Source organism: Gossypium hirsutum, chromosome A02, assembly GCF_007990345.1.
Source record: "Gossypium hirsutum isolate 1008001.06 chromosome A02, Gossypium_hirsutum_v2.1, whole genome shotgun sequence".
NCBI lineage: Eukaryota > Viridiplantae > Streptophyta > Magnoliopsida > Malvales > Malvaceae > Gossypium > Gossypium hirsutum.
Genome location: NC_053425.1, coordinates 58,381,490 through 58,408,163, shown reverse-complemented (window position 1 = coordinate 58,408,163; position 26,674 = coordinate 58,381,490).

The window sequence follows — 26,674 nt, the reverse complement described above, 5'->3', positions numbered from 1 at the left end:
TACCTGTACTCATCGTAGTATATTATATAACCATACCTCTTTAACATGCCCTCTTCGGGACTTTCATCACATTCATTTCATTACCCGTTGAACACTCGGAATACTATTGGATACGTGAAGAACTTGCACATAAGTGCCACATATACATGCGTAGCCAAAGCTACCTCATAACATGTAATGCTCGCAATGGAGCTACTCACGGGCTTGCTCATAAAAGCTATCGATCAAGGTGTAGCTACACGAGTTGCTCACACAAGCTGTCAGGTATCTAACCAACTCAAGGATTACCTAGCCACTGGTAGGAAACACAAGACCATTTCCTGGAGCCCAATTACATGTATCGTATCCAAAAGAACTCGAACCATCTCAACGAGCTCGGATACTCACATCCATAATGAACTCGAACCAACTTAACAATCTCGGAGGCCTCATACATATCAAGAACCTGGACCAACTCAACGAGTTCAAATTTCTAAATTCCTAGTGACATGTCACTTGTATGCTAGACTATTCCTAAGGTTCAAATAGAATTTTCCTTACTTGCACAAGGCATACTTTGTCGTACTTGCTCGTGATGTTGTCTGTAACGGCCAATTATCATTTATGGTTTCATAGCAACCAATAAGTATATAACTCATAATAACAAGAAACATTTATCACATAATATCAAAACATTAAAAACATGCTACAACACCACATTATTTGCATATGCACTTACCTCGGTACAAAATGATAGTAATCGAGCCTAATTGTTGTGTACTTTATTCTTTCCTTGATCAAGACCAGGTTCACGTTTTTCTTGATCTATAATGTCAAATTTAACTTGTTTATTAATCACATTATTCAAATCAATCCATAATTCATGCTTTAGTAAAATTACCTCTTTACCCCTAACTTTCACTTACTTACAATTTAGTCCCTAGGCTCGTAAAATGAAATGCATGCATTTTTTGTTACCCAAGCCTAGCCTAACCTATACCATGATCATATCAGCCCACATTTTTCTTTATTTCACATTAATACTACCCACTTCTACACTTTTACAAACAAGTCCCTTTTTTAGGTGTTTTCACTGAAAATCACCTAGTAAAATATGTTTATCATGCATCAAGCATTCATATTCCTCCATTCATCATCAAAATACATTCATGTTACACATGGTTCAGAGTTCATACAGGAACCCTAGCTCAAAATATAGCTAGAAATGGGCAGATCATGCTTCAAAGACTTCAAAAATACAAAGAACATTAAAAACGGGGCTAGGGAGCACTTACAATCAAGCGTGGAAATGTTGAACAAAACCCTAGCTATGTGTAACGCCCCGTACCTGAGACCATCACCGGAGTCGAACACAAGGTGTTAACAGACTTAATTCATTACTTAAACAGCTCAAACAATTTATTTTTAAAACGTTCAGTCAAGCTAACAATCTGCGTCATAGTCGCTTAAAAATTCATATCTCGAGTTAAGAAACTCGAAATCCAATTCCATAAATTTTCACTAAAACTAGACTCATATATCTATTTACTAATTTTTTCTAGAATTTTTGGTCAAGTAAATTAGTACAGTTTATTAGTTAAATTCTCCCCTATTTTAGGGTTTGACTGCTCTGACCTCTGTGTATTACGAATCAAATATCTCCCTGTACAGAGTTTCAATGACTATGCCGTTTGTTTATAATAAAACTAGACTCAATAAGAAATCTGCACATATAAATAATGACTTCTAATTATCTTTGAACAATTTATGGTGAATTTCCAAATTCAGAACAGGGGATCCAGAAATCGCTCTGGCCCTATTTCAGAAAAATTTAAACATCTCATAAAATATAACTCATATACCTGTTTTGTTCCATCCATATGAAAATAGACTCATAATTATTCAATTCCATATTTTATTCATCATCTAATTGTATCTATACTATTTTTAATGATTTTTCAAACTCACGTCACTGCTGCTGTCTGAATCTATTTTATGGTGAATTTTACCTATTTCATGGTTTCCATGGATTAGCTAGAAATTTAGCATACATAACACCAAATATGATCATGATTAGCCATTCCAATGGCTAATCATTACCAAGCATTTCCATACCACTCAATAATCATATCATAAGACCATATATACAAAATGATTATAATGCTATACATGCCATACTCAAAATATACAAGCAATTATGCCAAGATGGTATACGGATAGTGTGAGCGTGCCTCCAACCGTTCTCGATTTCTGAGCCGGCTTGTCAACACTACAAGGAATGAAAAGGAGGGAGTAAGCATAAATGCTTAGTAAGCTCACATGCAAATAGCAAGTAACACAACTATATAAGCAAACATAAAACATCATTTGCATAATCATCACCGAGACATTCAAATCACATTTTCATTTATCATCTTACCATATTGTTGTTATATCGAGTTTTCAACCCGAGGGTTAAGTACATACCTGTTCAAAGGATTCATTTCACAACACTTACCAATACGTCCCTTTCATCTCGAGTATTCCTCCATTTGAGTAGAATTTTACCCGTTGAACACATCGGAATATAATTCGGATACATGGAAAGTTTGCACATAAGTGCCACATATGTAGCCAAGCTACCATGTAACCCGCCCATAAGTGAACTCGGACTCAACTCAACGAGCTCGGGCGTTCGCATCCATAAGTGAAATCACACTCAACTCAACGAGCACAGATGCCTAGTTACATCTCTCGAACTCAGACTCAACTCAACGAGTTCACACATTCGCATCCATAAGTGAACTCGGACTCAACTCAACGAGTTCGGATGCCCAAACATCCTAGTGACATGTCACTTGTATCCTAATCTATTCCTAAGGTTCAAACCGGCGTTTTCCTCGATCACACATCTTTGCCATCTTCCACGGAATATCAAAATTGATACTTCGGTGATAGTTCATACTCATCATGTAATTCACATAATTACATATTATTCAACAATAACCACAAAGCATAATATTTCATGAAAATAATCAGCATCATATCATATAAACAACATTAAATTGCTTAAAATGACAATTATGTTACTACATTTACACATGAACTTACCTCGTATGCGAAAATGACTATTTTTACCATTTCGTCCATAACTTGGTATTTTCCCCATTTTAGCCCGAATTTTAGTTTTCCTTGCTCTATGATTTAAAATATAGTCTAATTAGGACTCACATTATTCAAATTGACCCAAAATCATATTTTGGCAAAATTATAGTTTTGCCCCTAAACTTTTGCATATTTACACTTTTTCCCCAAAGCTCGTAAATTAAACTTCAGCCTATTTTCTTATGTTTTATGACATGCTGATCATTTTTCCCTTCTATGGCAACATCAAATTCTCACTCTAACATGTACTTATGGCTATTAGGTATTTGTACCGATTAAGCCCTTTTGCTCGTTTTCGCTTAAAACTGAGTAGTACAAGTTGTCTAACATAATTTAAAACCTCATATTCTATCATAAAACACAAAAATATACAAATTTCACCTATGGGTATATTTCCAAATATGAACCCTAGGTTGAATTATTGCTAGCAGAAGCTTATTCGAGCTACCGGGACTCCAAAAACGTAAAAATCATTAAAAACGAGGCTAGAACGGACTTACAATCGAGCTTGGAAGCTTGAAAAACCCCAGCCATGGTTTTCCCTTGCTATATTCGGCCATGGGGTTGAAGATGAGCAAAATTCGCTTTTAATTTTGTATTTTAATTCATTTTACGCATAAATGACCAAAATGCCCTTACTACTAAACTTTCCAAAAATTCCATCCATGTCCAATTTTTGTGCATAGACTTCGAAATTGGTAAAATTTCTATTTAAGACCTCCTAATTAATATTTCAAAACAATTTCATACTAGAAACTTCTAGAATGCAAGTTTTGCAAATTATTCGATTTAGTCCCTAATTTCAATTTAAGCACTTTATGCATAAAATTTCTTCACGAAATTTTTACACAATCATGCAATCATATCATAGACCTCAAAATAATCATAAATAATTATTTCTATCTCAAATTTTGTGGTCACGAAACCACTATTCCGACTAGGCCCAAAATCAGGATATTACAACTCTCCCCCTTTAGGGATTTTCGTCCCCGAAAACCTAACCAGAAAAGTGGTCTTCACTTTTAATCTCATATTCAGTGTAGAAGAACTTTCACTTAGGCTGTACCTCCAATACATCTCTTTAATTTCTCATATGATCTAAAAGCTTACAGTCTCAACTCTCAACTGTTCTTAAATTTTCAACCCTTCTCAGTTTCCCATGATATCATGACATAAAACCCGGATCTTAACTTGATTAATGGAGACCGAAATTCCAAGAAATCCAACAATCAAAGAGACCTGAAATTCCATGAATCTGATGAGTATGAATTCATTCAATACAGATATGATTTATAGATCTCGCCAAACATTTAACAATAGGATACATCACATTTTCCTCTTTCCGCCATGGAAATATTTCTGATATGGCCTCAAGAATAATCCTTCTCATTTCCATCCCAATATCAACACTGAGAAGGATAATTTTGATAGATCCCAATGTTCGGCTTTAACCCCTTTAACAACTCTGATTTTATGTAACATCGAATGCTCTAAACTATCAAATTACCTCACTATCTTGAAACACATCACAATTCATACAACAGTACATTACTGAAAGTCAGGAAGTCTTTACTCAATGTAGACTAGTCTAGTTCAGACGCTTCGGTTACCAATATTCTCATCTATCCAAACTTTGTCAACATGTAATAAACTTTTCAGCTTTCACAAGACGAAAACCTTATCATTCGTAGTGATTTTAACTAATATCCAACTCTTTCTAATAAATATACACTTCTCGTTCAGACTATTTACTCTTTTATCCGTACAAAAATGAAATTATATTATCAGACTTGAAAAAAATAATCCTGACATAATTGTCACATGAAATCTTTCAAATAAATAATTCAGCATACCGACTGAAACTCGCGCTTTTATCACCAATGCCTTTACTGATGTCAAATCCTTATATAGAAATTAGAAAAAGTCCCAATACTAAAATCACCACGTTGCCAAGATCAAATTAGAAGTATAGTCATATTTGACATGATTATCACGAGCTGAAGAACGCATTTCGAACATGAGTCTTAATTGACAAATTATGGAACAAAGATAACAAGAAAACCGAATAAAGAAATCCAAGATAGAGAATCCCAGAATAAAGAAATCCAGAATAAAGAGATCCAGGATAAAGAAACCCAAGATATGATACGATACTATGCCGGAGAATTGAAAACCAAACTCATAGAGAAAATGCAGAATACCCCGATAATTCTTCAAAGAAAGAAAGTCCAAAAGAAAACATCATTTAATCCCACTGGAATCAAATATAACGAGAACAGTATATCTTCCCATACATATATATCAGAAGAAGCATCAAGTAGAAGAAACAGAATCATAATATCATATGTATTCTCTCATCAATTCTTATCAGACGAAATGAAATAGTATACCTGATGAAATAGAGCAATATAAATTATAAACCAGTCAGACTACCAATGCTTTCATCCAACGCCAAAATTAAAAGACATTCCCATATAACAAGAATTTCTTCAAAAGATCAATAGCCATAGAAATATTTCTGAGAACGGGTAAACACATAGAACATCTCAAAAGAGACTGCTAAATCTATCCAGTCATAACTGTCACACTCAGATAGTTCACATTTCAAATATCATTTCCCCAACTAGTTCTGCCATCACAAATTTCATATTAAACCATTCACTAAAGAAGGCCAATTCTGAATAAATTTTGATTTACACTTTTCTCGACCTTGCAACTGAGTAATTCGATTTACCAAAGAGAATTCCTTCTCTAATTGGGACAGTGCATAATTCCAATAATCTTTATATCAATCCGATACTTTACTGACTCTAACTTTACTTATCAGCTCATTTTCAATCTCTGATCATACTTATAATTATTCTATCACTGAACTCTTTGGGTTCTCAACCGGAAACTTATTCAATACAAATCTCATGAAATTCCATTATAAGTACCACTTCGGTAAGCGGGAGGGGTTGTAGGACCTCTGACTCGACTTTCTTATACATACACATATGACACAACTTCCATCATCAAAATCATGTCATTCATTCAGGCAATGCAACATTCATGTTGGCTTACACCAATTTTCCTATTGTCCCATTTAGACAATATACTTATGCATACATTCTATGTTTCCTAGATAGCTTTACTTATCCATTCATGTAATTAAATTAAGTCATGCTCATGATATCATATAAGGCCAAACAAACATAGATATTTGCATCACAATCACAACTTTCATTTCGTGCATCATCATGTACATATCATTACAATCATATAATTCAGTCCAACAATTTAACATAGATAAGTTCATTTCATTATAATCCTTTATCTCATAAAAATTGTATATCATTAACATTCATCAACATTCAACGTCCAATCAAGACAAGGACATTTTCATTCATATCATGATATTATGACCTTTATTCATACCTCTACTACTTTCTATTTATTCCGTTCATATTATCAAGTAAGCCACATACACTACATTGTATGAGCATTAAGCAAATATGGATATTTATCATATATGTATCATAAACTTTTATTCATACTTTTCTGAACCGAGACTTATCATAATCATAATTTTACTCAAATACCTTTACATAACATTGAACATGGTCAGCGCAGCTCGGTTGGAGAGTACCCTGTCTAAATAAGACGGTACTCATACGCGTCGAAAAACATCACACTATCACAGATCAGTGGCATGTATAGCTAAACTTTTACACATACGAGGTTAGTCCGAGAACTGACTAAACCTGCTCTGATACCACCAAATGTAACGCCCCGTACCCGAGACCGTCGCCGGAGTCGAACACGAGGTGTTAACAGACTTAATTCATTACTTAAACAGCTCAAACAATTTATTTTTAAAATTTTCAGTCAAGCTAACAATCTGCGTTATAGTCGCTTAAAAATTCATATCTCAAGTTAAGAAACTCGAAATCCAATTCCGTAAATTTTTCCTAAAACTAGACTCATATATCTATTTACTAATTTTTTTGTAGAATTTTTGGTCAAGTAAATTAGTACAGTTTATTAGTTAAATTCTCCCCTGTTTCAGGGTTTGACTGCTCTGACCTCTGTGTATTACGAATCAGATATCTCCCTGTACAGAGTTTCAATGACTATGCCATTTGTTTCTAATAAACTAAACTCAATAAGAAATCTTCACATATAAATCATGACTTCTAATTATCTTTGAACAATTTATGGTGAATTTCCAAAGTCAGAACAGGGGATCCAGAAATTGCTCTGACCCTGTTTCACAAAAATTTAAACATCTCATAAAATATAACTCATATACCTGTTTTGTTCCATCCATATGAAAATAGACTCATAATTATTCAATTCCATATTTTATTCATCATCTAATTGTATCTATACTATTTTTAATGATTTTTCAAACTCACATCACTGCTGCTGTCTGAATCTATTTTATGGTGAATTTTACCTATTTCATGGTTTCCATGGATTAGCTAGAAATTTAGCATACATAACACCAAATATGATCATGATTAGCCATTCCAATGGCTAATCATTACCAAGCATTTCCATACCACTCAATAATCATATCATAAGACCATATATACAAAATGATTATAATGCTATACATGCCATACTCAAAATATACAAGCAATTATGCCAAGATGGTATACGGATAGTGTGAGCGTGCCTCCAACCGTTCCCGATTTCTGAGCTGGCTTGTCAACACTACAAGGAATGAAAAGGAGGGAGTAAGCATAAATGCTTAGTAAGCTCACATGCAAATAGCAAGTAACACAACTATATAAGCAAACATAAAACATCATTTGCATAATCATCACCGAGACATTCAAATCACATTTTCATTTATCATCTTACCATATTGTTGTTATATCGAGTTTTCAACCCGAGGGTTAAGTACATACCTGTTCAAAGGATTCATTTCACAACACTTACCAATACGTCCCTTTCATCTCGAGTATTCCTCCATTTGAGTAGAATTTTACCCGTTGAACACATCGGAATATAATTCGGATACATGGAAAGTTTGCACATAAGTGCCACATATGTAGCCAAGCTACCATGTAACCCGCCCATAAGTGAACTCGGACTCAACTCAACGAGCTCGGGCGTTCGCATCCATAAGTGAAATCGGACTCAACTCAACGAGCTCGGATGCCTAGTTACATCTCTCGAACTCAGACTCAACTCAACGAGTTCAGACATTCGCATCCATAAGTGAGCTCGGACTCAACTCAACGAGTTCGGATGCCCAAACATCCTAGCGACATGTCACTTGTATCCTAATCTATTCTTAAGGTTCAAACGGGCATTTTCCTCGATCACACATCTTTGCCATCTTCCATGGAATATCGAAATTGATACTTCGGTGATAGTTCATACACATCAAGTAATTCACATAATTACATATTATTCAACAATAACCACAAAGCATAATATTTCATGATAATAATCAGCATCATATCATATAAACAACATTAAATTGCTTAAAATGACAATTATGTTACTACATTTACACATGAACTTACCTCGTATGCGAAAATGACTACTTTTACCATTTCGTCCACAACTTGGTATTTTCCCTATTTTAGCCCGAATTTTAGTTTTCCTTGCTCTATCATTTAATATATAGTCTAATTAGGACTCACATTATTCAAATTGACCCAAAATCATATTTTCGCAAAATTACAGTTTTGCCCCTAAACTTTCACATATTTACACTTTTTCCCCAAAGCTCGTAAATTAAACTTCAGCCTATTTTCTTATGTTTTATGACATGCTGATCATTTTTCCCTTCTATGGCAACATCAAATTCTCACTCTAACATGCACTTATGACTATTAGGTATTTTTACCGATTAAGCCCTTTTGCTCGTTTTCGCTTAAAACTGAGTAGTACAAGTTGTCTAACATAATTTAAAACCTCATATTCTATCATAAAACACCAAAATACACAAATTTCACCTATGGGTATTTTTCCAAATATGAACCCTAGGTTGAATTATTGCTAGCATAAGCTTATTCGAGCTACCGGGACTCCAAAAACGTAAAAATCATTAAAAACGAGGCTAGAACGAACTTAAAATCGAGCTTGGAAGCTTGAAAAACCCCAGCCATGGTTTCCCCTTGATATATTCGGCCATGGGGTTGAACATGAGCAAAATTCGCTTTTAATTTTGTATTTTAATTCATTTTACCCCTAAATGACCAAAATGCCCTTACTACTAAACTTTCCAAAAATTCCATCCATGTCCAATTTTTGTCCATAGACTTCGAAATTGGTAAAATTTCTATTTAAGACCTCCTAATTAATATTTCAAAACAATTTCATACTAGAAACTTCTAGAATGCAAGTTTTGCAAATTATTCGATTTAGTCCCTAATTTCAATTTAAACACTTATGCATAAAATTTCTTCACGAAATTTTCACAAAATCATGCAATCATATCATAGACCTCAAAATAACCATAAATAATTATTTCTATCTCGGATTTTGTGGTCACGAAACCACTATTCCGACTAGGCCCAAAATCAGGATATTACACTATGGCTATTGAGAAATTCGGCTAGCACATGGAGAAGATGAACACATTTTTGCTTTGATTTTCCCTTTTTTTATTTTAATTTCTAAATGACCAAAATGCCCTTAGGGTTTTTCTTTCAAATTTTTCCTATGCATGTCCATTTTTGTCCAAAATTATAGAAATTAGTCAAATTGCTAATTAAGACCCTTTAATTCATAAGTTAAAGCAATTTCATGCTTAAAGCTTCTAACATGCTTGTTTTGCATTTTACTCAATTAGACATTTTATGCACAGAATTTATTCATGAAACTTTCACATAAGCATGCATTCATATTATAGACCTCATAAGAATCATATAATAATTATTTCTATCTCGGATTTGTAGTCTCGAAACCACTATTCTGACTAGGCTCTAATTCGGGATGTCACATTTAAAGCCTCGTAGGCCCTTATATGGGACAATGTGATTGTGTTGAATGACTTATGAGAAATTTGATAATGGTATGCTATATGTTGTGAATTGATCGGTAATACCTCGTAACCCTACTCCAGTGACAAATACGGATTAGGAGTGTCACATGTACCCACTTTTACACACCAAGAGCATTAGTTGGGCGGATAGCACTATGCCACTCAAAGTAGTACTCGGTTTACCCACTAATTTTAGATTCTTCTTAAACCGGGTGTTACAACTCGCCTCCCCTTTATAAAAAAATTCATCCTCGAAATTTTTAACTTGAAAAATTACACTTGTATACCTGACGGTTGATCTTCCTGCTAGATGTCATCCTTACATTGTAGATTTGAATAGCCCTTTTTGAAATAAACTTCTCGAGCAAGTTTGTTTCTATAAAACAGACACTCAAACACTTCATCGATTACTTTGCAAAATCATTTAAAACCCTAACTTTCCTCTACTGAATTTTCATGTAATCTTCATATTTCATTCCTGATTTTCCTCAAATATAACTATTTTCTTCTTTCTTCTTTCATCTTTTAACCTTTAAACCCAAAATATGAGAAGAACCACCATCAAAGGAAGGGGTCATGACTAGACCAACCGATCCGTCACTCATGAAACTTCACCACGTTTAGAGACCCATATTTGTTACTGCACCACAACTCGAAAGGAAATGAACCGTTACCTGAGAGCCTGAGGCCTTCGATACCTAAAGTTTACTTACGATTTCAAACTTCTCAATCAATGTCATCCCAGTGATAGTTCCTTGGGCTTCATCTTACCACTCAATCTATTGGAAGCTAGGTTTCATTTGCCTCTCCACCTATTCTTTTGTTTCGTACTCAAAAATTACGAGATTACACTGGGTCAATTATCAACCATATCTTGGTGGACATTAGTGGCATTTTTCATCAGTTTTGCATACACAATGAGCGTCCACTACTAGGTTTCTTCCAAAGAATTTAGCAACTCAAAATACAGAGAACCGGAGCTTTTTTGGCAGTGCTCACTTTAGTGTATGACTCGACTATAAACCCTCATTAAAATAAGATGTCCAATCTTCACCCATGGAAGGACAAGTACATAAGGGTGGTAAGCAAGCTCAGTTCTGGTTTTGGTTTCCCAACCAAATGGTCCCTTCCTTAGGAAAGTGTCTACGCCACATGCCAGTCTGAGAATGCTCATGTGGCTAAAAGGCAATACCAAAGGTTAAAAAGAGGTCATATACTAGATTTGGTGGTGTTGGTTTTTTTTCATAAATGTGTTCCAGTATTGTTTGAAAAACCTAGGTCCAAATGGTTGCAACAAAATTTTTCCACCCATTATAAAATTGATCCTTCCATGCCATCTGCCCTCAAAGCTTGGCCATTCAACTCAAACAGTGAATTGGCGCACATTTTATTGGGGCACATTAGAGAACCTTCACCATACTTTTATCGTATTTGTAATCTACACCCAAGAAATTGGATAATTATATCTTCTAATCGAGCTAATTCGCCTATTGCTGGTACAGGATCTTCATCATATTCTCACCTTCAAGATATGGATACCTTCTTAATTCTTAAGGGGACTTGTGGTCAAAAGAAAACCACTAGAGCAAGGGAAATGGCCAAATCAACTGAAGATACTCAAGAATCCAGAAGGAGCGAATGCCTACCCTTAGTGAGGCATAAACCAATTAACGAATGAGTTGTAACCATCACTCATTCTTCTTCAGTCCCAGTTCCTATTGAGATTCCTTCACTGCCTGAAGGCTCTGCCCCTCATACAGGCTCTCCAAGACATATTCCTAAACCCACTACATTAAAGAATCCCTCGGAGACAAGCCCTCCAATTCAATCACCTGTCTTTCCTTATCCAGCACAGGAAGCAACCCTTACAGAATTAGGTAGTAACTTCCCTTGGTAGTTCCTTATAGAATCAGTACCCTCTCCATGCCTCTCAATTCTATTCTTCAAAACCAACTAAGCTTGTTGCCTCAATAGTTAAGAGAGGCCTTCTCTTCTTATCTTGCATCTTGTCCTCCAGAGGATCCTCTATCTTTCATGGCTCAAGTTTCAAAGATCTTGTCTCTCAAACATGGTCTTTGAGGTGGGGCTTTGAGAGATGCTACTAGGCACTACAATAGTAGAATGACATATTTGGAAAAATCTGTGAAATCTAATGAAGACATTTTGGCTGAACTCTGCTAGAAATACCAAAACTCAATTAGTTTGATTGTAAGGCTATCTACTCAACTCATGACTCTAAAGAGCAAGTATTTGTATGTTCAAACTGAAAATAATCAACTGAGAGATAAGATTGACCACTTAAAGGATAAAAAATTTGTCTTTGAGAAGAAGTCCAAAGATTAATAGTAGAGGCATAAGGTAGAGTTGGAGAGGTTACACCAATCTCATAGGGAAACCTTCAAGAAGTATCAGGAAGATACTCAAAAGAACCTTGTCGAGGCTTTACTGGAGTGGAAATTGAAATTTATCCTGCACGCCCAAGTGGTAGTTAGTCCTCTAAACCTTAGCAAGGTAGACTTCGATTGTCTAAAGGATATCTTTGTAGAATCACTCAGCTTTGATGTTTACAATCTTGAGGGAAAAGAGTTGAAGGCTTTCCAAAAAGAGTGGAAAAAATCAGTTGTCTTTTCCACCCTTACTATGCCCGACTAGATGAGGTCTCTATTGAACCCGCCAACCAGCCTATCAAATGAGGAAACAAAAATTTTCTTTTGTCTTCCCTTGTACTTTTCTTGTATTGTCTTCCATTTTGGTACAACATCCTTGTTATTAATGGAGTAATTATTTACCTTTCCTTGGTTTCTTTGTTCATTATTATCCCTTTTTCATTAAGTCATTACAGATGTAATGTCAAGGTAAGAAGAGTCTATCTGTAACATCTTGAATTAGGGCCTAGTCGAAATAGTGATTTCGAGACAAAAAATCTGACATCAAAATATTTATTTTATGGTTATTATGAGGCCTAGAATATGAGTATATGCATGTGCTAAAGTTTCATGAAGAAATTCTAAGTATAAGGTGTCCAACTGAAAATTAGGGACTAAATTGAATAAATTACAAAACTTGGATTCTAGAAGAAATTTATATGAAATTGCTTTAAATTATGAATTAGAAGGTCTTGGAGAGAAATTTGCCCAGATTCTAAATTTCTTGGACAAAAATGGGCTTGCATGGATGAAATTTTAAAGAAAGGACATAAGTGCATTTTGGTCATTTGTCATTTTAATGAAATAAAATGGGAAAAATGGACCAAAATCAACTAATTTTCTCCTTCATCCAGCTGAAACTTCAAGGTTCACCATAGCTAGGGTTTTCAAGCTTTCCAAGCTAAATAGTAAGTGCTCCCAAGTCTTATTTTTCATGTTCTTTGTATTTTTGAAATCCCGGTAGCTTGCTCTCTCCATTTCTACCCATATTTCATGCTAGGGTTCATGTTTAAAAATTTACCCATGCATGATTTGCTTGTATTTTGATGGATTAGGGAGGGATATGAAAGGCGAATGTGTATTAAACATCTTGTCCTAGTTGATTTTCATGAGAAACCCTTATAAGGACCATTTTGTAAAAGATGTAAATGTGTTGTAGAAATGAGAAAATAATGGATAATGTGGGCTACCATAAGAGAGAAAAATGTTCAGCTAGGCTTGGCTGAGACAAAAATTGCATGTGTTTCATTATACGAGCCTAGGGACTAAATCGTAAAAATGTCAAAGGTTAGGGGCAAAATGGTCATTTGGACCGAGGGTAGATGTTAAATTTGAAATGTACAATGTGGGGCATTAATGAGTTAATTTTGCTATTATAGACCCCGAGGAATGAATTTCGGAGGTCGATCGTGGTAAACATAAGGTTTCGGAATAATCGAAACACAATCCCGAAAGGAATACTAGGTAAGTTCGGATAACTTAAAGTAAACCCCTAATATGCATAATTGCATGATTTATTAATGCATGATATTTGCATGTATTGATGGCATGAAAATGCATGAAATGCATCTTTGATAATGAATTGTTGATAACCGTCTCGGTTGAGGATAAAAGGGAATTCGATGGATAAACCATGTTTTGCATGTGAAATGAGATCCTGCATGTGTTGTAGTAAGGATTTAGCCCAACGGGTAATCCGTGATCTTGAGAACGGAAAGGAATCTAGCCCGGATGGGTGTTCTTTGAATGATCAAGCCTTTCGAAGAATATGTGTGCATTATGGATTTAGGCCGGATGGGTAATCTGATTAGGGTCTAAATTTAGCCGGATTGGTAATTCAGATCCGAGCTTATTAAGGGAGTTTGTCACTATAAGGGATTTAGGCTGGACTGGTAATCCTGACATCACCTTATGAGTTTATATAATAGGGGATTTAGCTTGGACAAGTAATCCTACCATATGATGTTAGATTCGCAAGAGTGAATATATGGAAAGATCATTTGAATGACTTAACGGATAATGGGTATTCCATCTAGATTTCCTAAAAACTAAACGAGATTAACGTGGGATACATGTATGAATGAATTGTTGAATGATGAGCTTATCTAGTTAAATTACTGATACATGATTATGTGTCTAACTCATTGATTGAGTGCATGTGATAGGAAATCATTTCAAAATGGATGATTTCATGATTTAAGTATGGATGTATGCTATTTATTTGATAACTTTACTTTCTAGTTATTCGAGCTTACTAAGCATGAAAATGCTTACCCCCTCTCTTTTCCCTGTTTTACAGAGCTCGAAGACTCGTAAAGATTGGAAGACGGTTGGAGAAGCAACATACTATTAACTAGTTAAGCTTTGGTATAAAGACTCTTCTATTTTGTCAATGGCATGTATAGGGCTCTGAGCATTTTGCCATATGTGTCATTTGAATTGCTAAATGAAGGCATGTAAAGATGCATTCATCTTTTTGTATGAGGCCATAGAAATTGGTATATTTAAAAGTACGCTATGATCTGCCTTTATATGCTTGTTTATGCTTTATTAAGATGGGTTGCTACAAGTGGCAATAAGTTAAAAAATGAGCCAAATTTTGAATGTGCTACAATAACATAAGAACCCATAAATACTAGATGGGAACTAACCTTTTTGTATGAAACCAATGATACGAGGTTTCCATACAACTATTTTTATTAAGATTATTTACAACCGTAAAATTTTGTTTTCTTTCAAACTTGATCATCACTAGACACGAGTAGTAGAATGGGGTGACTAACGACTTGGAAAATAGCCTAATAAAGTCCATATGGTTGAACACACGGCCGTGTGTATGGGCGTGTGGTATAGCCATGTGTCCCCTGCACCTAAAACTTTAAGTCAAATTAGCACACGGGTAGGACACACGGACGTGTGTCTTGGCCGTGTTAACTTAACAGAATGCTCAAGTTTTGGACATGGGGTGAGACCACGGGCGTGTGTATTGGCCATGCTTAAAAGTCAGTGTTGCCCACGGGTTAGAGGCATGGACGTGCCCTAGGCCACACTGGCGTGGGTGATCACGCAGCCCATCATATATGGGCGTGTGAAATTTCTAAGTAAGGAAATTTTCTAAAGTTATTAAATGTTCTCGGTCCTATCTCAAACATCTCTATGTATATTTAGGGCCTTAAAGGACCATTTAAGGGACATGATATGAATGTCTGAAAGTTGAGTTAAACCTGGTAAGTCAATTCAGTATGTTTTAAATGTAAAGTTCTGGTAATACCTCGAACCGTATCCTGATAACGATTTAGTCGGTTCTAGGACTACTGTAGAGGATGTTAAATTTCGCTGTACATGTCATTATTTGAATGTTGATAGTGTGACATCTCCTAATCGTTCAAATTGTTTTGAATTTAGTAAATGTCTTCCAATCAAGCACAAGATGAGTCTGATGGAGCCAAGAGCCATGCTCCAACTTTCGTACAACGAGTTGTATCTAGTAGTAGTAGAAGGCTGATGTCAGAACACCGAGAAGAGTCCCGAGATGCCTTCTTTGATATGATGGATGAATGGTTTGGGGATTATCTAAGAAATTTCTCCAATATATCGAGACCTTCCCCGCCCCCTAACCAACCTGATGAGGATGTGCCACGAGGTATGGCACCGATAAGAATTGGTAAAGCCCCGGTAGATGAGCTTAGAAAGTATGGGGCTGAGGAATTCAGAGCGAAAGTTGATGATGATTCTGAAAGACCCAAGTTCTAGCTCGAAAATACTATGAGGATGCTAGATGATTTGTCATGCACCCCCAAGGAATGTTTGAAGTGTGCTGTGTCCCTTTTGAAGGACACTGCATACAATTGGTGGAAAACCGTATCCTTGATAGTGCCGAAAGAGAATATTACTTGAGATTTATTCCAATCAGAGTTTAGGAAGAAATATATTAGCCAACGGTTTTTGGACTCAAAGCGAAAGAAGTTCTTGGAACTCAAACAAGGGAATAAGACTGTAGCGGAATACGAGAGAGAGTTTGTACGATTAAGTCAGTACTCAACTGAATGGGTCCAAACTAAATTGAAAATGTGTAAACGCTTCGAGGAAGGCCTAAATGAAGACATCAAATTGTTGATTGGGATCTTGGAAATACAGGAGTTTGACACATTGGGCGATCAAGCTAAGAAGGCCGAGGAACTTAGTAATGAAAGAAAACAAGCTAAGAGAGAGACTCGAATTGTGAGTAAGAGGTCTAGCGATAAAACACTCTCATTCTACACGAAGAAAGCCAAGAGCCTGCATGAACACTCCACTTCGTCAGTGGGATATTCGGGTAGATCAAGAAGCTCTAAGCGATGAGGTCAAAAGTCTTCCTCCCCGATGGTGACTAGTGTGGGGAGTGTAGATGATCAAAAATCGAGGTGTAAGATCTGCAACAAATTTCACTTCGGAGAGTGCCCAATGAAGAGTGGCACGTGCTTCAGATGTGGTTCTCTTGATCACTTTCTCAGAGACTGCCCGGAACAAGCTGAAAAAGATGAGGAAATAGCTCCGAAGTCGAGTGCTCCCATTCTACGAGGTAGACCTCCGAGATATCCTGGGAGTGCTAGTGGTAGTCTAGTTGTGATGAGAGATGCTGGAAAATTAGAGGTTTGAGCCCCGACAAGAACGTACGCGATATGTGCTCGAGAGTAAACCTCTGCTCCTGATGTTATTACGGGTACTTTTTCTTTTTTTTAATACAAGTATTGTTGCTTTAATTGACCCAGGGTCAACGCATTCATATATCTGCATGAGATTGGCATCTAGTGTGAACATACATGTGGAACCTACAGAATTCATCATTAGAGTGTCAAACCCACTAGGCAAATCAGTCCTAGTTGATAAAGTCTGTAAGAATTGTCCTTTGACGATTCAAGGTCATTGTTTTCCGGCTAACCTTATGTTGTTACGATTTGATGAATTTGATATAATACTTGGTATGGATTGGTTAGCCCTTCATGATGTAATTGTGAATTGTGATAGTAAGTATATTAATTTGAAATGCCCGGATGGTAAGATTCTACGAGTTGAATCAAGAGAATTGGGTTCGCTGCCGATTGTAATCACGACAATGGTTGCCCAAAGATATATGAGGAAAAGATATGAAGCCTATCTTGCATTTGTATTGAACACTAAGGAAACGAAGCTGAAGATTAAGTCCGTACTGATAGTATGTGAGTACCCAGATGTATTTCCAGAGGAGTTACCCAGATTACCTCTTAAAAGGGAGATAGAGTTTAGTATTGAATTGGTGTCAGGGACGACTCCCATTTCCATTGCTCCGTACAGAATGGCACCTACTGAGCTGAAGGAGTTAAAAGCACAGTTGTAAGAGCTGACGGATAAAGGATTTGCTAGGCCAAGTTTTTCACCTTGGGGTGCCCCGTGTTGTTTGTAAAGAAGAAAGATGGTTCGATGAGGTTATGTATCGATTATCGGCAACTAAAAAAGGTGGCTATTAAGAATAAGTATCCTTTGCCAAGGATCGATAATTTGTTTGACCAGTTGAGAGGAGCCACCGTATTCTCTAAAATAGACTTAAGGTCTGGCTATTATCAGCTGTGAGTTAAAGACTCAAATGTACCTAAGACAGCTTTCAGAATGAGATATGGCCATTATGAGTTTCTTTTCATGCCATTTGGGCTGACGAATGCACCAGCTGTGTTTATGGATCTAATGAATAGGATCTTTCAGCCACACTTGGATAAATTTTTTGTGGTGTTTATTGATGACATTTTGATCTACTCTAAAGATGAGACAGAGCATCCGAAGCACCTGAAAGTTGTATTACAGACCTTACGGGAAAAGTAACTGTATGCTAAGTTTAGTAAGAGCGAGTTTTGGCTCCAGGAAGTTGGATTTTTGGGTTATATAGTTTCGGGTGAAGGCATCGGAGTTGATCCGAGTAAGATTTCTGTAATTGTTGAATGGAAATCACCTAAGAATGTAACCGAGGTTAAAAGCTTTTTAGGCTTAGCCGGTTACTATCGAAGGTTTGTAAAAGGATTGTCTATGATAGCAACTCCGATGACTAAGTTGCTACAGAAAGACGTTAAGTTTGAATGGACAGAGAAGTGTCAGCAAAGTTTTGAGAAGTTAAAGACATTGCTGACCGAAGCTCCTGTTTTAGTGCTACCTGAACAAAGAAAAGAATTTGTGGTCTACAGTGATGCATCCTTAAATGGACTGGGTTGTGTGCTTATGCAATATGGCAAGGTAATAGCCTATGCTTCACGGCAATTGAAGCCTCACGAGAAGAATTATCCAACCCACGACCTAGAACTACCCGCTATTGTTTTTGCCTTAAAATTTTAGAGGCATTATTTGTATGGCGAAACTTGCCGTATTTTCACGGACCACAAGAGTTTGAAATACTTGATGACTCAGAAAGAATTAAATTTGAGACGGAGGAGATGGTTAGAACTAATTAAGGATTATGATTTGATTATCGACTATCACCCGGGAAAGGCGAATGTGGTCACCGATGCATTGAGTAGGAAATCCTTATATGCCTTGAGAGCTATGGAGGCTCGTCTGACATTGCTTGATGATGGTTCAGTTTTGGCCGAGCTAGAGGCTAGACCGACATTTCTGCAGGAAATTCATGATGCTCAGTTTAATGATGATGACTTGCAAGCAAAAAGGACTCAATGTAAGTCTACCGTTGAATAAGATTTTTGAGTTAGTCCTGATGGATACTTAATGTTCAAAGACAGGGTTTGTGTACCCAAAGACAATAAACTTATTCGAAAGATTTTGCAAGAAGCACATAACAGTCGTTTGTCTGTTCACCCGGGAAGTACCAAGATGTACAACGATTTAAAAAGGATGTACTGGTGGAATGGCATGAAAAGAGATATTTCTGAGTTTGTATCAAGGTGTTTGATATGTCAACAAGTTAAAGCTGAACATCAAGTGCCTTCAGGTTCGTTACAACCTGTAATGGTCCCCGAATGGAAGTGGGACAAAGTTACCATGGACTTTGTGACAGGATTACCTTTGACTCCAAAAAAAAAAGATGCCATATGGGTTATAGTGCACAAATTAACAAAGTCGGCTCATTTTATTCTGGTAAGGACAGATTATTCTCTTGATAGATTGGCCTATTTGTACATTTCTGAGATAGTAAAATTGCATAGAGTACCACTATCGATTATTTCGGACAGAGACCCGAAGTTCACCTCGAGGCTCTGGAAGAAGTTACAAGAAGCTTTAGGTACAAAGCTGAGTTTTAGTACAGCTTTTCACCCTCAGACCAATGGACAGTCTGAGCGAATGATTTAGATTCTCGAGGACATGTTGCGTTGTTGCATCCTTGAATTTCAGGGTATTTGGGAAAAATACCTGCCATTGGTAGAGTTTGCCTACAACAACAGTTTCCAAACAAGTTTGAAGATAGCGCCTTATGAGGCCTTGTATGGAAGAAAGTGCCGAACTCCATTATATTGGACAGAACTCAAGGAAAATCAGATTCATGGAGTTGATCTGATCAAAGAAACTGAAGAAAAAGTTAAAGTGATACGGGATTGTTTGAAAGCGGCATCAAATGGGAAAAAGACTTATGCCAATCTGAAAAGAAAGGAAATTGAGTTCCAAGTTGGGGATAGAGTATTTTTGAAAGTATCTCCATAGAAAAAGGTATTAAGATTTGGTCGAAAAGGTTAATTGAGTCCACGATTTATCGGACCGTACAAGATCACTGAAAGACTTGAACCGTTAACTTATCGTTTGGCGTTGCTGCCTGAACTGGAAAGGATTCATGACGTGTTTCATGTATCCATGTTAAGGAGATACCGATCAGACCCCTCTCATGTAATTTCACCGACTGAGATTGAAATCCGACCAGACATGACCTATGGAGAGGAACCAGTTATGATATTGGCTCACGAAGTTAAAAATTGAGAAATAAAGATGTGGCTCTTGTAAAAGTTCTATGGCATCGAAATGGGGTTGAAGAAGCTACATGGGAGCCAGAAGAAACCATGAGAAGCCAATATCCGAATCTATTTTCTGGTAAGACTTTCGAGGACGAAAGTTCCAAAGAGGGGAGAAATGTAACATGCTGAATTAGGGCCTAGTCGGAATAGTGGTTTTTGGACCACAAATCCGACATCAAAATATTTATTTTATGGTTATTATGAGACCTAGAATATGATTATATGCATGTGTTAAAGTTTCATGAAAAAATTCTAAGTATAAGGTGTCCAATTGAAAATTAGGGACTAAATTGAATAAATTGCAAAACTTGGATTCTAGAAGAAATTTATATGGAATTGATTTAAATTATGAATTAGAAGGTCTTGGAGAGCAATTTCCCCAGATTCTAAATTTTTGGACAAAAATGGGCTTGCATGGATGAAATTTTAAAGAAAGGACATAAGTGCATTTTGGTCATTTGTCATTTTAATAAAATAAAATGGGAAAAATGGACCAAAATCAGCTCATTTTCTCCTTTATCCAGTTGAAACTTCAAGGGTCACCATAACTAGGGTTTTCAATCTTTTCAAGCTAAATAGTAAGTGCTCCCAAGTCCCGGTTTTCATGTTCTTTGTATTTTTGAAATCTCGGTAGCTTGCTCTCTCCATTTCTATCCATATTTCATGCTAGGGTTCATGTTTAAAAATTTACCCATGCATGAGTTGCTTGTATTTTGATGGATTATGGAGGGATATGAAAGATGAATGTGTATTAAACATATTGCCCTAGTTGATTTTCATGAGAAACCCTTATAAGGACCATTTTGCAAAAGATGTAAATGTATCGTAGAAATGAGAAAATAATGGATAATGTGGGCTACCATAAGAGAGAAAAATGTTCAGCTAGGATTGGGGGAGATAGAAATTGCGTGTGTTTCATTATACGAGCCTAGGGACTAAATTGTAAAAATGTCAAAGGTTAGGGGCAAAACGGTCATTTGGACCAGGGGTAGATGTTAAACTTGAAATGTACAATATGGGGTATTAATAAGATAATTTTTCTGTTATAGACCACTAGGAACGAATTCTGGAGGTCGATCGTGGTAAACATAAGGTTTCGGAATAACCGAAACACAATCCCGAAAGGAATACAAGGTAAGTTCGGATAACTTAAAGTAAACCCCTAATATGCGTAATTGCATGATTTATGAATGCATGATATTTGCATTTATTGATGCCATGAAAATGCATGAAATGCATCTTTGATAATGAATTGTTGATAACCGTCTCAGTTGAGGATAAAAGGGAATTTGATGGATAAACCATGTTTTACATGTGAAATGAGATCCTGCACGTGTTGTAGTAAGGATTTAGACCGGACGGGTAATCCGTGATCTTGAGAACGGAAAGGAATCTAGCCCGGATGGGTGTTCTTTGAATGATCAAGCCTTTCGAAGAATATGTGTGCATTATGGATTTAGCCCGAACGGGTAATCTGATTAGGGTTTGAATTTAGCCTGGACTGGTAATTCAGATCCGAGCTCATTAAGGGTTTTTGTCGCTATAAGGGATTTAGCCTGGATTGGTAATCCTAACATCACGTTATGAGTTCATATAATGGGGGATTTAGCCTGCACTGGTAATACTACCTTATGATGTTAGGCTCGCAGGAGTGCATATATAGAAAGATCATTTGAACGAATTGACGAATAATGGGTATTCCATCGAGATTTCCTAGAAACTCAACGAGATTAACGTGGGATACATGTATGAATGAATTGTTGAATGATGAGCTCATCTAGTTAAATTATAGATACACGATTATGTGTCTAACTCATTGATTGAGTGCATGTGATAGGAAATCATTTCAAAATGGATGATTTCATGATTTAAGTATGGATGTATGCTATTTATTCGATAAGTTTACTTTCTGGTTATTCAAGCTTACTAAGCATGAAAATGCTTACCCCCTTTCTTTTCCCTATTTTATAGAGCTCGAAGACTCGTAAAGATTGGAAGACGGTCGGAGAAGCAACACACTATCAACTAGTTAAGCTTTGGTATAAAGACTCTTCTATTTTGTCAATGGCATGTATAGGGCTCTGAGCATTTTGTCATATGTGTCATTTGAATTGCCGAATGAATGCATGTAAAGATGCATTCATCTTTTTGTATAAGGCCATGGAAATTGGCATATTTAAAAGTAGGCTATGATCTGCCTTTATATGCTTGTTTATGCTTTATTAAGATGGGTTGCTACAAGTGGCAATGAGTTAAAAAACGAGTCAAATTTTGAATGTGCTACAATAACATAAGAACCCATAAATACTAGATGGGAAATAACCTTTTTGTATGAAACCAATGATACGAGGTTTCCATACAACTATTTTCATTAAGATTATTTACAACCGTAAAATTTTTGTTTTCTTTCAAACTTGGTCATTAATAGACACGAGTAGTAGAAATGGGTGACTAAAGACTTGAAAAATAGCCTAATAAAGTCCATATGGCTGGACACACGGCCGTGTGTCTAGGCCGTGTGTGACACACGGCCCATCCCGATGGGCGTGTGGTATATCCGTGTGTCCCCTGCACCTAAAACTTTAATTCAAATTAGCACACGGGTAGGACACACGAGCGTGTGTCTTGGCCGTGTTAATTTAACAGAATGCTCAAGTTTTGGACACCGGGTGAGACTACAGGCGTGTGTATTGGCCGTGCCTAAAAGTCAGTGTTGCCTACGGGTTAGAGGCATGGACGTGCCCTAAGCCACACTGGCGTGGGTGATCACACGGCCCATCATACATGGGCGTGTGAAACTTCGAAGTAAGGAAATTTTCTAAAGTTATTAAAAGTTCTCAGTCCTATCTCGAACATCTGTATGTAAATTTAGGGCCTTTGTAACACCCCAAACCCGGCTCAGACGTTATGGCCGAATCTAATGTGCCACATTGAAGTTAAAAACCCACGTTTCGTTTTAACGTTTTAAAATAACCGTCTTAAGTTAACAAAGTGAATGGAAGCTATGCACTAGGTAGGTATCCGAAACAGAAGAGGTGAGCCATGAAGGCTGCTTAAGTACCAAGCTCTTTGATTGGATCCAATCCTAGACATGCCCACAACCATTGCCACACTTTGATAACCGAGTAAAAAATTCATTTGGGTAGATTTCTTTGATAAACCGATTAATCGTGTTGTTACGTTATTTTGAAAACGAGTATCATTTTGAAAACGCTCCCTAAGTCTAGCCCATTTTAATTATTATCAGCAAAAGTTTAGAGTTATTGAAAATAAAATAATCCCAGAAAGAAAATAAAGTTAAATTGGCCTTATTACAACCCAAAAATAAATAGTAAATAAGATAAACTAAATAAAACCAGTCACTTATTTCAAAAGCCCAAAAGCGATCACCGTAGCCACTCTGAATCCCCTCCGGCTCCAAGTCCCCCCATCAAGGCTCACCTGCAAGGCTAAGAATGGGGTGAGTTTGGAAACTCAGCGTGCAACAAGCCCCTTTTAGAGCCCAAAACAATACCAGCCTGCTGGGCCTAAGCCTAAATTCAATTTCAACATAAACTGGGCCAAAGCCTCTTCATAATTCACATTACTGGGCCGAAGCCTTTTATAATTCACAACTCATATCACTGGGCTGAAGCCTTTACTGTAAACAGTATGGCCCATAGGCCCATTTCAATAATACATGAAACAATAATGAACATATACAAACCCATTTGGAGAGACTACTCAACCTACCAACCACTACTCTCCACCCGTACCAACCAAGCTCTCCATGTGGGGAATAACTCAACCCACCCAACCAAACTCTCCATTGGAAGCATAGCTGCTTTATCATATAACTGGAGGCCTAGCCTCTTTTAATAACTGGGGCAAAGCCCTTTTTGATAAACTGGGGCAAAGCCCTTTTTGGTAAACTGGGGCAAAGCCTTTTTCGGTAAACTGGGGCAAAGCCCTTTTGCACTTCCTCCATTCATATAAAACCCAACCCATTCATAAATGAATACATCATGTGCATATCATACATATCATGTGCATATCATATCAAATCATGTATATCAAAATCTCATGCATCAAACTCATAATTAAACCCTAGGGACAAAATAGTTATTTTCATATTATAAGGGTAATTTCGTAATTTTACCAAAATATCAGGGTTCCCACGTTCATTAACAATTATCAATAACTCCAAGTGTTTAAACAAAGATTTTAACGCACTTTATCAAATTCGGGCCTTTTGGGCCCAAAACCCCTAATGGGCTCTATATAGCCGATTTAGTCATCTAGGTCCATTTAGCCTATATTTTGTAGCGGTATTAACAATCTTAACGCACAATTTAATAGGACTTCATTTTTTACCAACTTTACCCAAATGGGCCCGGAAGCCCATTGGGCCCGATTTCAGCCCCTCGAGGCCCAACTTACCGTCATGGACCAAACCGTGCCGTTACCTGTTCCAATGATCTCGATCATCGAACTTAGCGAATCTAATGAACCTATGAGCGTTTGCATGCTCAAGAGTCATTGAAATGCCAGAATTTCGGCATTTCGGCTTTTCGGCGAATATCGAGTTAAGCTATGAAAGAAGGTTCGTTACACACCTGATTTGCGATATTCCTTGACGAGATCTCCTATGCGATTTCTCCTATAATCAACCGCTTATAGATTAGATCATGATAACATTTAAACCAAATCGAAAGCTATCTATTATCATGTCTTACATATTCGGCCACCATCCACAATGGCCCTAGGGTTTATACCTTTGCCGAAATTGATGACTAGATCTAGATTTAGTCACTCTGATGATCCAAGCTTATCCGAATCGATACCCCATGCCTTGCTGCTCATCCAACGTATCTACTCCGCTATATAAACCATAAAAATCAATTGCAAAAACTAAATAAGGCCTACATCAAAAATCAGCAACCACCGTCAACTATAGGGGTTTCGGCTTTTGTCAACAGTTACTACTGAATCGACTTAGAGTATGAACACTTACCACAGTCTCCCTCCTTGAACCGTTTAATGCCTAGAAGATAAAGGGATTGGCCACCAAAACGTGAATGGAAAAAGAAGGTTGCTGGTCAACAAAGAATCGGTACCACCAAGCTTCACAGGTTCAGCTTTTGCAGCTTTTCGGCAGATGTGGAGGTAAGAAAAGAAGTAGTAGATGAACGGAAGGGAGTAGTGGGCTGGTTTTGGAAAAAGAAAAGAAAGGAAGGAATGATGAATGGAAGGGTGGTAGGTTTGGCTAGAGAAGAAGAAAGAAAAAGAAAAGACTAATCCTAAAGAAGAAAATGGCACATCCTAAGTCCCTAATGCCGAAAATACCAACCTAATACCCCCTGCCGAAATCCCCTCTCTAAACCCCTCTATTCGGCTGACTCTATCTCCCTCTCAAATCCCTAAAATCTCTCCCCTTATCCCTCCTTAACCCATGCGTTTGACTGATTCAAACTCTCTCCTACAGAGTTCCATTCGGCTACAACTCCTGCATGCTCAAAGCATAAAAATAACATCACCTTTTGCCATCACAGGGGATCGAACCCAAGTTTCCCCCAACCACTTACACACCACCTTTTTAGCACCCTAGTGGCGTCACTTAGCCACTCTACCAAAGGCTCTTTTGTGATACATTTTACCCACAACTTTTACTAAAGCCACCTATCCAAAGCCCCTAACTGCTTAAGTCCAAAATTCAAAAATTCTACTGGGTTTTGGCCATCGCATGGGCCTTCCATAAGCCCATTTACACACTCCAATTATGAATTTCACAACCAAATACCTAATCTTAAAAAATTTTACCAAAAACTCGAGAATCACGAAAAAACCCGAAAATAAGGATATTACAGCCTTAAAGGCCCATTTAAGGGACAGGATGTGAATGCCTGAAAGTTTCAAATCTGAGTTAAACCTGGTAAGTCGATTCAGGATGTTTTAAATGTAAAGTTTCGATAATACCTCGAACCCTATCCTGATAAAAGATACAGGTGAGGGGTGTTACACTATCATACCTGAAGAAAACTACCAAGCTCAACGCATTATGCATACAAGGCTTTTTAATCAATCATAATCCGAGAACCTACTAAACCTAGCCTCTAATACCAAACTTGTAATGCCCCAAACTCAACCCGATAAACTGAATCTGAATCTTGGACAATACTGGTCTTATACAATTAAAACAT